At 36.3% G+C, this 12513-nt stretch overlaps 1 protein-coding gene across 2 annotated transcripts in view; it reads right to left on the bottom strand.

Annotated features, from left to right (window-relative positions):
- Nucleotides 1-12513, bottom strand: part of Apba2 (amyloid beta precursor protein binding family A member 2) — a 306198-nt gene that overhangs the window by 270470 nt on the left and 23215 nt on the right. The window lies entirely within an intron of this gene.

The following is a 12513-nucleotide window of genomic DNA, read 5'->3' as shown; positions in this document are numbered from 1 at the left end:
TGTTATAAATTTTAAAATGTTTAGCAGCAGTCAGTGGAGGTGGATGCTGTGCCCTGTGGGCAAATAATCTTTAGGATGAGATGCAAACCATCTACCTGGGCAGGAAACCCAGAGGAGAGAGAAGAGAAGGAGGACAACCCCTGGGACAGATGAGGGAGCAGAATCCCCAGGAGTGAAGGATCTGACAGCTGGGAATGACAGTCCAAGCCTTCCTGATATCATACCTATGGCTAAGCAGAACAGAGAAAACACACAGGCCAGCCAACGTGCAGTGGAGCAGATTCCAGGACAGCATCCCCTGGGTTCTGGAAGGAGAGTCTCTTCTTGTCTGCTCCTTGTGTGGTAGCATGGAGCTTCCTGAATGCCCTGGTTTTCTGAGGGGTCTCCTGCCTGTGTTGACACTGAAGGGGCCATGGAAAGGGGTCCAGCTCCAGACAAGCCCTCTTCCTTCCCCTTATGTGCTCGGCAGGGATAGGAGCAAGTGAAGTGGTCTTCAGACTTTCCTGAGTGTGCACTCCTGTCAGAAAACACATCTTGACCTTCTCTCCCCACTCAGAATTTCATTTAATTATTCTAACTTATATTATTATATCATTATGTACATCACATAACATATACAACAATGGCAAGCTTGAAGGTAAATGGAACTTCCAGCACAGTGAACACCTTCATCCCTCAAACCCCCATGGGATGCCTGAAACTTTGAAGACTGCCACACTGTATATATCCTATGCTTTTTCCAATACATATGATAAAGTTTAATTTATAAGTTAGGCACAATAAGAGATAAATAATAACAAAGAACAATCATAACAGACACTGTCATAAAAGGTATTTAAAACAGATGAATATTTAGTTCTGGAATTTTCTATTTAGTATTTTCAGACCACAGCTGACTTTGGGTAACTGAAATTTGTATTTTCTTTCTGAATTCCAACAGATTGTCTTACGCACCATTTAAAACCCTGGTATCCCTCCCTCCCTAGCATCAGGTTGAGGGAGCAATGATAGGAACAGGGAGATTTGCTGTCTTTCTCCCAAAGAGCCTTTTTAGCACCTATGTCTGAAACCCTTCTCCAGCTTCACCCAGATTCTTTGGATGGTCAGGGTTCTGCAAAATTAGAAAATTTGAATAGGAGCTTCCAGATTTGGTAAAAACAATATGTATTGGTTGGTTTTTGTCCATGGTGGATACACTCCCCAGCTTGTCCTTCTTCACCTTTCACCATTCCTGACTCAGTGTAGGTAATTAATACATTCCTGAACTGTGGTCATTATGCATCTTTAGCTCAGGTGGCTTTCTCTGAAGTCCCAGCACATGAAGGCAAGGAAGATATGGAATTTGCTTTTGTAATTCTGAAATGAGATACTTTGAAACATCTTTAAAAATTATTATAAAACCCTGCTGCCTTTATATTCCCCTAGGGAGAGAACCATCCAGATTGCCATCAAGTAAATGTCAAAATGGAATTGCCTACAAGGATTCATTTGTTTTCTGGGAGGATTTATTTGATCAGAATTCAGCAACCTTAACCCACCAAGATTAGTGTTATCACCTTCGTTTACAGAAAGAAAGACATGTGCTTGGTATAGTTACATGACGCCAACTAGGTCAAAGAAATGGTTTAATTGCCTTTAAGTAACAATCAAAACTAAGAAACTGCAATTTTACTTTTTGTTGAGCTGCTTTTTAAGGGGGTAAGCCCAAGAAATTAATACAATAGAAATTTGCTGAACACTGACTAGGGGCAAGGAAATACAGTAATAAACAAAATGGCTTATACTCTGAAATATTCTTGCAATGTCAACCACAATCACTGCTAATTAAGCTTTTAAAATAAAGTTTTATGGACTGGGCATGGTGATGCACACCTGTAATTCCAGCTACTTGGGAGGCAGAGATTAGGAGGATTGCAGCTTAGAGGACAGCTTGGACAAAACGTTAGCTAGAACCTATCTCAACAAATAAGCCAGACATGATGGTGGCATCTGTGATCTAGGTATGCGGGAGGCATAGGTAGGAGGAGCATGGTTCTAGGCTGGCACCAGAAAAAAAATGCAAGACCCTATTCAAAAATAACTAAAGCAAAAAGGGCTAGGTGCATGGTTTAGGGGGTACAGCATCTGCCTAGCAAGTGAGAGGTCCAGAGTTCAAATCCCTTATGGTGCCTAAAATAAAAAGTTTTATAAGACATTTTAGAACCAATTTGAATAAACTCCGAGTTCATTTTCCCCCTCAATAGTACACTGTTGAGCTAATTGGCTATGACTCCTTGGTTTTTTCTGTATTTGACACTGACTAGGGCTTCCTGGACGCTTCTTGGGGCAGGGGTTGTTTTGTTTTTATGCTCAACTTTACTTTATTAGGGTGCTTTCAGTTTTGAGTAGCTGAAACTTAATCCAATCTGTCTAAAACAGGAAATCAATTAGAATGAGGATGATTTCAGAACTGAATAATCTAGCTGTTTAGAATGTCACTAAAGATTGAAGACTCCAGTTTTTAGCCTGACACATAAGGATTTCAGAGTTGTCAGTCCTTCTTAACAAGTGAAAAATCAACAACTCCTCATAAATCTGTCTGAAAAGTGAGGTCACAGGGCAAACTGCTGTCCCCCGCAATCCGGCACTCAGGCTGAGATACAGAGAACCACAACTCACCAGAGAGGAAACACATGAGCAGAAACCTCTGTGGGAGCCAACAGGAAGGAACCCTGAACTGTAATTCACAAATCAGGTCGGTGTGGACAAGTCTGTAAATTGAATATTCCAGAGGATCTGGTTGTAAGGGGCCTCCACAATTTTGTGACTTTTACCTCCAGGGCCTCCCCTAGGTTCTCTCTATAAACATCAGAGGAAAGTCTCCTCAGGCTTCCAGCAGGGACAGAGGGAAAGCATCATCTTAAATACACCAGAGAATCCCCCTCTCTTTAAAAAGACCTACCCTCAAAAAAATTAGTTTACCAGGGCCTTATCTATTGGTGTTTATCAGAGTCTAACAAAGCTAGAGAAAGAGATACCCATCTCCAGTTTCCTGTCCCACCTTAGGTGGGGAAAAAACTGAGAAGCTTGTGAAGTTCACAGCTCAGGCCACTAAGAGTGAGACCTAATCACAGGACTATAAGGTGATCCCTTCCTGCCACATCTTACAAACACATTAATAATAAAAGGCCTATTTATGAGAGTTCTTTGCACAGTCTTCTGTGTCTGACTTTCAACACAAAAATGCAGGGCGTACTAACAAAACAAACAAAACACACATAAACACTGTTTGAAGAGTCAGAGCTTATATCAGAATCAGACTCAGATATAGCAAGGATCCTGGAATTATACACAGTGGAATACTACCGCCTTTACAAAGAAAAGAATCCTGTAATTTGTGACAACATTGATGACTTGGGTGACATGATGCTCAGTGAAAAAAGCCAGCACGAGAAGACAAACACTACATGGCCTCACTCATATGTGGACTCTTCCTTTAGAGTAACAAAGCAGAGAGAAAAAGGACCATTACCAGAGCATAAAGGGGTGGGGGGGAATGGGGAGATGGTGATGAAAAGGTACAAGTTTCATTGGACAAGAGGAGTAAGTTTCAGAGGTCTATGGGATGGCATGTGGCTACAGATGATAACTGTTTTTGTACTTGCAGATAACTGAGAGTATTCTTTAAATGTTCTTACCATGAAAAAACAAGTATGTGAGGTGATAAGCTAACTTACTTGATTGAATCATCTCACTATATATGTGTGTGTATATATATATATATCTCAAAACATCATGTACATCATAAATCTATACAATTTTTATTCATAAAAGAAAAATTAAAAACATGTATAAAAAGATAAAAAGACAAAATAAAAAGGAAAGCAGCTTCTAAAACTGAAAAGCAAACAGGAGAGACCAAAAAAAGGAGAATAATATCAAGAACTGTGGGAAAACTGTGTAAGGTGCACCAATCACTTTATAAGAATATCAGAAAGAGAAAGAGAAAGAGAAAGACAATATCTGATGGACATCCCCAATTTAATGCCATACAACCACCACAGATCAAGGAATCTCAAAAAAACAAATTAAAAAAACATGCAGGATATTCACAGAAAAAACAAATACACACATATCATATCAAACTGCAGAAAATGAAAGACAAGAAAAGACCCTGAAAGAATTCAGAAGGAAAAATACCTCACTCAGAGAGAATATATAATAATTCAACTTTTTCTCAAAAACCATGCAATCAATGACAGTGGACTGAAATATTTAGTGTTGAGCTTTTTTTTTAAAGCCATTATATCCTGTGAAAATATTCTTCAAAATTGAAGGAAAAATATTTTCCAGACATACAAAAATTGAAGGTATTTGTGGCCAGTCAACCTGTCCTGTAAGGAATGTTAAAGGTTCTTTAAAGAGCAGGAAAAGTATATAGGTTAGAAATTCAGGTCTACATAAAGAAAAGAAATGCATTAGAAAAGGAGTAAAAGTAGAAATACTTATTTTCTTATTCTTACTTATCCTAACCAATAACAATTTGTTCAAAATACTAATAGCAAAACAATGTATAGTAGGTTTGGATTTCTTTTCTTTTTTTTTTTTTTTGGTGGGACTAGGGTTTGAACTTAGGGGTTCATGCTTGCAAAGCAGGTGCTCAACCACTCAGCCACACTTCCTGTCCATTCTGCTCTGCTTATTTTGAAGATGGGGGTCTCCTGAACTATCTTCCTGGGTTGGTCTTGAATCATGATCCTCCCAATCTCGGGCATGAGCCATCAGCACTCAGCAATAGTTTAGATCTTAAGTCCCTCAAGGTTCATATGCTGCTATTTGGAGGTAGCAAAACCTTTAAGAGACAGGGCCTAGTGGGAGGTCTTTAGTTCTTTGGGGGTGTGCCTTTGAATAGGTAGTGGGACACCTTCTTTTCTTTTTTGCTTCCTGGCCATGAGTTGAAGAGCTTTGTCCATCGCATACTCCTGCCATTGTGTGCTTCCTCGCCACAGTTTTGCAAGGAATAGGGTCAGTCAATCATAAACTGGAATGTCCAAAACCAAGCCAGAAGAATCCTTTTCTCCTCATGAGTTCATTACCTCAGTTAATTGTCATAGTGACAGAAAGCTGACTGACACAATTAATTTAATTATTATAGCTTATGGATAAGTGAAATGAATGATAACTGTGATGCAAGGGACTGCAGGAGGAATTGAGAGAATTGAGGGATGCTTTGTCATTTTGTAACCAGGTACTTGGGATACATATGGTCTAGTGTTATTAAAAAGTGAACTCGATTTACAAAAACAGAGAGAAGAAGGGTGGTTACCAGGGATCAGGGGAAACGAAGAGATGTTGGTTAGAGGGTATGAATTTGTAGATGAGTAAGTTCTGGGAAACTACTTTACAGCATGGTCACTGTAATTAATAACAATGTACTGTATACCTGAAATTTACTGAGAGGGCAGATCTCAAATATTCTCATTGAACACACACACACACACACACACAAAGGTAAGTAGGGGGTGATGGATGTGTTAATTAGTTTGATTATAGCAATCATTTCACAATGAATACATATATCAATCAAAACATCATGTTGAACATATACAATTTTGTCAATTCTACCCCCCAAGAAGCTAAAGAAAATGGAAAGAAAGTGGAGTTGAATATGTTGTAAAGGTATATTACAAACTGTAAGGAAGTCACTAAAAAGCTTTTAAAAGTGTAATTTATGTGGTAAAAAGGGAGATAAAATAGAATCAAATAAAAATTTCAATTAAAACTACAATAAAAATTGTGGAAGACAAAATTACGAATGGAAAACAAGAATAACAAATGGAAAACAGTAACAAATATGGTGGATAATTATCTAGCCACATTAATAATCATTTAAATGGCAATGATTTAAATACAATTAACAGACAGCCACTTTTAAAAGTCAAAGAGATTTAAAAAAAAAACAATGTCCAACTATCCGTTGTTGACAAGAAATTCACTTTAAATGTAAGGACACTCGTAGATTAAAAGTGAAGGAATGGTGAAGATACGCCATGCCAACACTAAAAGAAAGCTGAGGTGGCTTTATTGATTTCATGCAGAGCAGGTTACAGACCAAGGAAAATTATCAGGTTTAAAGAGCACCCTTATAGAATGATAAATGGGTCAATTCTCCAAGAACACACAACAGCCCTTAATGTATATGTGACTAACAACAGAACATCAAAATATATGAAGCAAAAACTGATGAAAATTCAGTAAATAGGTGAATACATAATTACAGTTAGAGAATTCAATAAATACAATCAATTTCTATCAGAAATAGACCCAAAAGGCAGAAAATCAATAAGGACACAGTTGAATTCAATAGTACCACCAACCAATGGAACATAATTGACATCTAGCAACTACTTCATCCAGCAGCATCAGAATACATGTTCTTCTCAATCTCACATGGAACATACACCAGAAAGACCCCATTATGGGCTGTAAAGCACATCTTAAGTTTAAAGAAATAGAATCATACAATGCATGCTCTCAGATCACAATGGAATTAAACTAGAAGTCAGTATCAGATGGTTGGTAAACATCAAAATGGAGATTAAATGAGACACTTCTAAATGACACACATAGGTTAATTAAGAATTCTCAAGTGAAATTTAACAATAGTCTGAGCTAAATGAAAATGAAAATCCAATTTATCTAATTTGTACAATACAGCAAAGGCAGCAATTACATAGAAATTTATGACATTGGATGTATACATTAGGAAAAAAGATTAAAATAGTCAATGTTCCTACCACATAAAACATGAAAAAGAGCAAATTAAATACAAGTAAGGAAAAGGAAAGAAAGAAAAAAATTATGGCAAAAGAGAATGACATCGGAAACAGGAAATCAATAGAGAAAACTAAAAGGAATCAATGAAATTGGTTCCTTGAAAAGATCAAATAAAATTGATAAGCCTCACTACCCAGGCTAACTAAGAAAAAAAGAGACATGACAGAATTTACTAATATCAGAAATGAAAAAGGGAACATCACTTCAGATCCTTTGAGCATTAAAATGATTGTAAAAGAATACTCTATGCCCACAAATTTGATAACCTACGTGAAATGAACCAATTATCTAAAAGCCATACCTTCACACAGCCAAAACTCACAAAAGAAGAAATATGGTAATCTGAATAGGCCTATATCTAGTTAAGAATTTGAATCAATAATTAATAACCTTTTAAAACAGAAAGCACCAGGCCCAGTGTTCATTGGTGAATTCTACCAAACATTCAAGGAACAAATTTTTCCAGTTTTCTAAAATCTCTTCTGGAAGATAGAAGTACAGGGAATATTTCTAAACTCATTCTATGAGGTCAGCATTACTCTAAAACCAAAACCAGGCAAAAGCATTATGCAAAGATACACACCAAAATATGTCATGAAAAATCCTCAACAAAATACAAGCAAACTGAATCTAATGGCATATAAAAAGATTTATATACCATGGTCAAGAAGGATTCATCCCTGGTATCCCAGGTTGGTGTCACCATTCAAAAATGAATTGATGTAATTAAAAAATTACAATATGCTACAGAAGAAAAAATTTAAAAACACAACAGCCTTCAGAAGAAAAAACACATGACCAGATCAAAAAACATAGCAAAAGTATTTGACAAAACTTAATATCCTTTCATGATAATGATAATAAAACAAACTCTTAGTTAAGGAACTTCCTCAACTTGATGAAGAATATTTACAAAAACCCTAAAGCTAACACCATACTTGATGGTGAGAAACTAGACACTTTTCTGTTAATATCAGGAACAAGGCAAGATGTCCCTCTTACCCTTCCTCTTTGAAATTGTACTGGAAGCCCTGGCTAATGCACTAAGATAAGAAAATTCAATAAAAAGTATGCAGATAAGGAAGGAAATAATAATAAAGCTGTCTTTGTTCACAGACAACATGATCATGTATGTAGAATATTCAAACCAATTCACCAAAAAACATAACAAAAACCTTCTGAAACTAACGATTATAGTAAGGCTGCAGGACATAAACCTAATATGTAAAAGTCAATCATTCTAGGCTATACCAGTAATGAACAAGTAGTGTTTGAAATAAAAAACAAATTATCATTTATATTAATAACCCACCAAAATAAAATATATATGAGCAAAATGTTATGTAATTTATATGAGCAAATATAAAAATATGAAATCTCTGATGAAATAAAAAAAGAACTAAATAGATGCTCATGTGGGAGACCCAATACTGTCAAGATGCCAGTTCTTCCCAACTTGATCTATATATTCAATGCAATCAGTCAAATCAATCTTAAAGTTGAAATGGAGAGGGAAAAAAAAGACAATAATTTTGAAGGAGAATAAATGGGAAGACTGAAACTACCTGACTTCAAGCCTTACTACAGAGCTACAACATTCAATATGGTACAGATTGATGAAAGAACAAACAGATCAACAGAACAGAATAGAGCTCAGAAATAGACCTACATGAATATAGTGATCTTTGACAATGGAGCAAAGATAGTTTCCAACAAAGATTGCTGAAAAACAGTCATCCACACACTTTTCACTTTTCACATTAACTCAAAGTTGAGCATAGCCCTATATGTAAAATGCAATGCTATGAAGCTTCTAGATAACAGGAAAAAACCTAGATGATCTTGGGTATTGAGATGACACTTCAGAGATAAACCACCAGAAGCATGATCCATGAAAGAAAAGAAGCTTAAGAAAAAATTGATAAACGGTCTTTAAAATTTTTTAAACTTTTTGCTGGGCACTGATGGTTCATGCCTGTAATTCCAGCTACTTGGGAGGCTAAGATTGGGAGGATGGTGGTTCTAGGCCAGCCCAGGCAGGGAGTCCACAAGACCCCATCTCAACCAATAGCTGAGAGTGGTGATGGTGTGTACCTGTCATCCAAGCTATGCAAGAGGCTGAGATTAGGATGGTGGTTCCAGGCCAGCCTAGGGAAAAAAATTTTGTGAGACCCCCATCTCAACTGGAAAATAAGCTGGGTGTGGTGGCATGTGTCTGTCATCCCAGTGACTGTGAGAAACTTAAAATAGACTGTTATTCAACTCATAAAACACTTAAAACTCCACAATAAGAAAACAACCTAATTTTTAAAATGGACAAACTATCTGACCAGACACCTCACCGAAGATACACAGAAGGCAAATAAGCACATGAAAATATGCTCTGAATCATGTCATTTAGGGAAGTGCAAATTAAAAAAGAATGAGATACTATCCCATGCATATTAGAAGAGTCAAAATCCAGACCACTGACAAAATGCTGTCAAAGACATGGAACAAGCTCTCATTCACTACTGTTGCAAAATGCCAGTCATTTTGGAATAGTTTGCAGTTTCTTACAAAACTAAACGTACTCTTACCATGTGATCTGGCAATCACATTCCTTGGTATTGACCCAAATGAACTGGAAAATATGCCCACATGAAAAATTTTGCAGTTTTGGGTTGGAGGGCATGGCTCCAGTGGTAGAGAACTTGCCTAGAATGAGGTCCTGTGTTTAGTCTCAATATCAGGGAGTAAGGTGGGATGGGGGGAGGAAGGAAGAAAGAAAACAAACTTAGCACCTTTATTCCTTATTGGAAGCAACAAAAATGGACTTGGTAGGTCAACAGATAAACTAGTACATCCAGGCAATGTAATATTATTCAGTATTAAAAAGAAGTGCTATCAAGCTATGAAAAGATATGGAAGAACATTAAATGCAGATTACCAAGTAAAAAAAGACAACCTGGAAAAGCTATATACTATATGATTCCAACTATATGCCATTGTAGAAAAGGCAAGACTGTGGAGACAGTAAAAAGGTCAGGGGTTGACAGGGTGTGGGAGGGCAGAGAGGGGATGGATAGGTGTAGCAGAGAGGATTTTTAGGGAGGGAAACTTTAATAATGGTGGATGTATGTCATGATATATTTCTCCAGGCTCACAGAATATTAAATGCCAAGAGCAAACTCCAATGCAGACTATAGACTTTAGCATGATATATCAATATATGTGGATCAATTGTGAGAAATTTATTACTCTTGTGTGGGTGGTGACAGCAGGTGAAGGTATTTCTGCTCAATTTTGCTATAAACCCAAAACTGCACTAGAAAACTGTCTAAAAGGAAAAAAAGGTCAATTAGATATGTCAACAACCTCCATTACACAACTATAAATTGCAATTTCTAAAAGTGTAAACAATTTTTAAATGACTACTAAAAAAATTAATTTTTCAAAAAACGCAATAATGAGGTGTTACAAACAGATATGGCTAAAGCACTGATTAAAGTGCAATTATTTTACTTGTGTTTTTATAATTCAAATCAAGCTTTTAAAAATATGTAAATGTACTGAATAATTAGTATTTTAAAGAAATGTTATTAGCAAAAAAGTTTAATTTAAAACAGCTTATAAATAAAACTATTCAGTAGTAAGTGTAGTTTTTAATGTCACTGATAACAGTTTTTTTCTGTATATTTTGCCAGCTAGAATCATCATTATCCTAAAGGTATTTTTTTCATGGTTGTTTGATGGTTGCTAGTAGCAACCATACTACCCATTTCCTTGTTCAATCTCTTCTTTTAGTTCTCACCTTCTAACCTAGGCGTGGGAAAGAAAACCTCCAGACGCTCATAAGGGAACCTTACTTCATGGTGTTTGTCCAAGTATAGATTATGTAACTTTGGGCCCATTACTGGCAAGTGATGGAATTTAAGTCCAATCTTGGGGCTTTACCTGAGGTAAAAACCTCCCCTTTGTGAGAGAGGGTAAGGGTGGATAACTAACAAAGCCAGAGGTCTACTGAGGAAGAAAAGGATTCTAGGAGGCTAACACTACCTACCACATACACTATTTTGCATATATTGCTACCAAATGCCATCCTTCTTATGAAAGGACCCACGTTTCATATGTGACCAACCTACAAATCAGTAAATTGGCAAATTTTATAAAAATTATGTTGTATTTTCATTTCATTTTAAGTCAACTCAATACATTTTTTACTCCCCAAGATTTCCTCTTTGGTAACTTACAAATTTTTGGAGACTTCTCATTTTCTGTTACTGATTTCTGGTTGACTGTGGTTATGACTACAGAGTATTTTCTATGGTCTGTTTTGGCGACTGTCCTTTACATGCTCAAAAATAAAGCATATTCTTTGTCAGTGATGGTCGTTCGGTTCTTTATACAGTTGCTGACTCTTTGTTCAGTGATTTTATCCACTACTAGAAGGAGTGTTGAAGTCACAAACTATAACTATGAATTTGTCTTTTTTAGTTCTGTCAGTTTTGTAACAAGTCATTTGGGGCACATAATTTACTGCTGTCTTCTTGTGATTGGACCCTTTTATTACTATGCAATACATCTGTCTGATAATTTTCACTTGTTCTGAAGTCTACTTAGTCTGATATTAATACAGCCCACTCTGGCTTTCTTTGGATGGTATCTATTTTTCCATCCTTTTGCTGCTAACCCACCAATATCATTACATTTTAAGCAATTTCTTGTGGATAGCATTTGGTTGGGTCATTTCTCAATCCATGCACCCAATCTGTCTTTTAATTGGTGTGTTAGAACATTTATGTTGAATGTAATTACTCATGTCAGGATGTCATTCTACTGTTTCATTTTTTTCAATTTCCCCTTACCTGTTTTCAAGTGAGACATTTGGGCATTCTTCAGTTCTACTTTCATTTATATTTTGAGTGAATGTCTTTGTACCTTTTTTCAGTGATCATTTAAAAAATTTGTATATTTACAAATTTATTCCTGTCTACTAATATCAACACTTAACACTTCAAGTGGAAGGTGGGTAGTTTAACCATCATTTAATTTCCATTTACTAGACTCCCCCCATGATACAGTTATCTTAAATATTACCTCAACATACACTGATGAACCACACATCAGACAATGGTATAACTTTTAAATAAGTACAATATACTTGTCTTTAGTAAGCGTCTACATACTTACTGATTTTCTCAATATCCAATAATCCACAATCCACTTTCCCCTACTCTACACTCCCCATTCATCTGTCTGTGATCTCTGCAATTCAACTGGTAGTTGTTCCTAATATGTTTGAGTCCGACTAAAAATCTGCTGTGCTTCTAAGCTCATCTTCTGAGATGTTCCTTTCTTTTTAACTCATTCATATGTTCTCTTGCAAGTATTTACATTTATTTCATACAGCTGCTTTCCCATTTGTACCACAGGCTTCTCAGCAGTGGGTTTCTATCTGTTCTGTATATTCCTCCAGGACCTGTTATGGTGTTCTACATCTAAGCTCTACAAATTACTACTGATTAACGTTTTCATTCAGCTAATTGTTCCACAAAATTTCCCATTCGTACATCTAACACACACACCCAAAATACTTTGTCCCAAAGGAACTTGTGACAAGTTGTTCCTAAAGAGCAAATATTTTGAGACAAGACCCCTTAAGCAATTTGCTCTAGAAAAGCTTAGCCCTTGCAAGTTGAATTTTTTAGTTTATAC

The sequence above is a fragment of the Castor canadensis genome, chromosome 19, assembly GCF_047511655.1.
Source record: "Castor canadensis chromosome 19, mCasCan1.hap1v2, whole genome shotgun sequence".
Lineage (NCBI taxonomy): Eukaryota > Metazoa > Chordata > Mammalia > Rodentia > Castoridae > Castor > Castor canadensis.
Note: the sequence above shows the minus strand (reverse complement) of the source record. Positions and strands in the feature narration are given on the sequence as shown.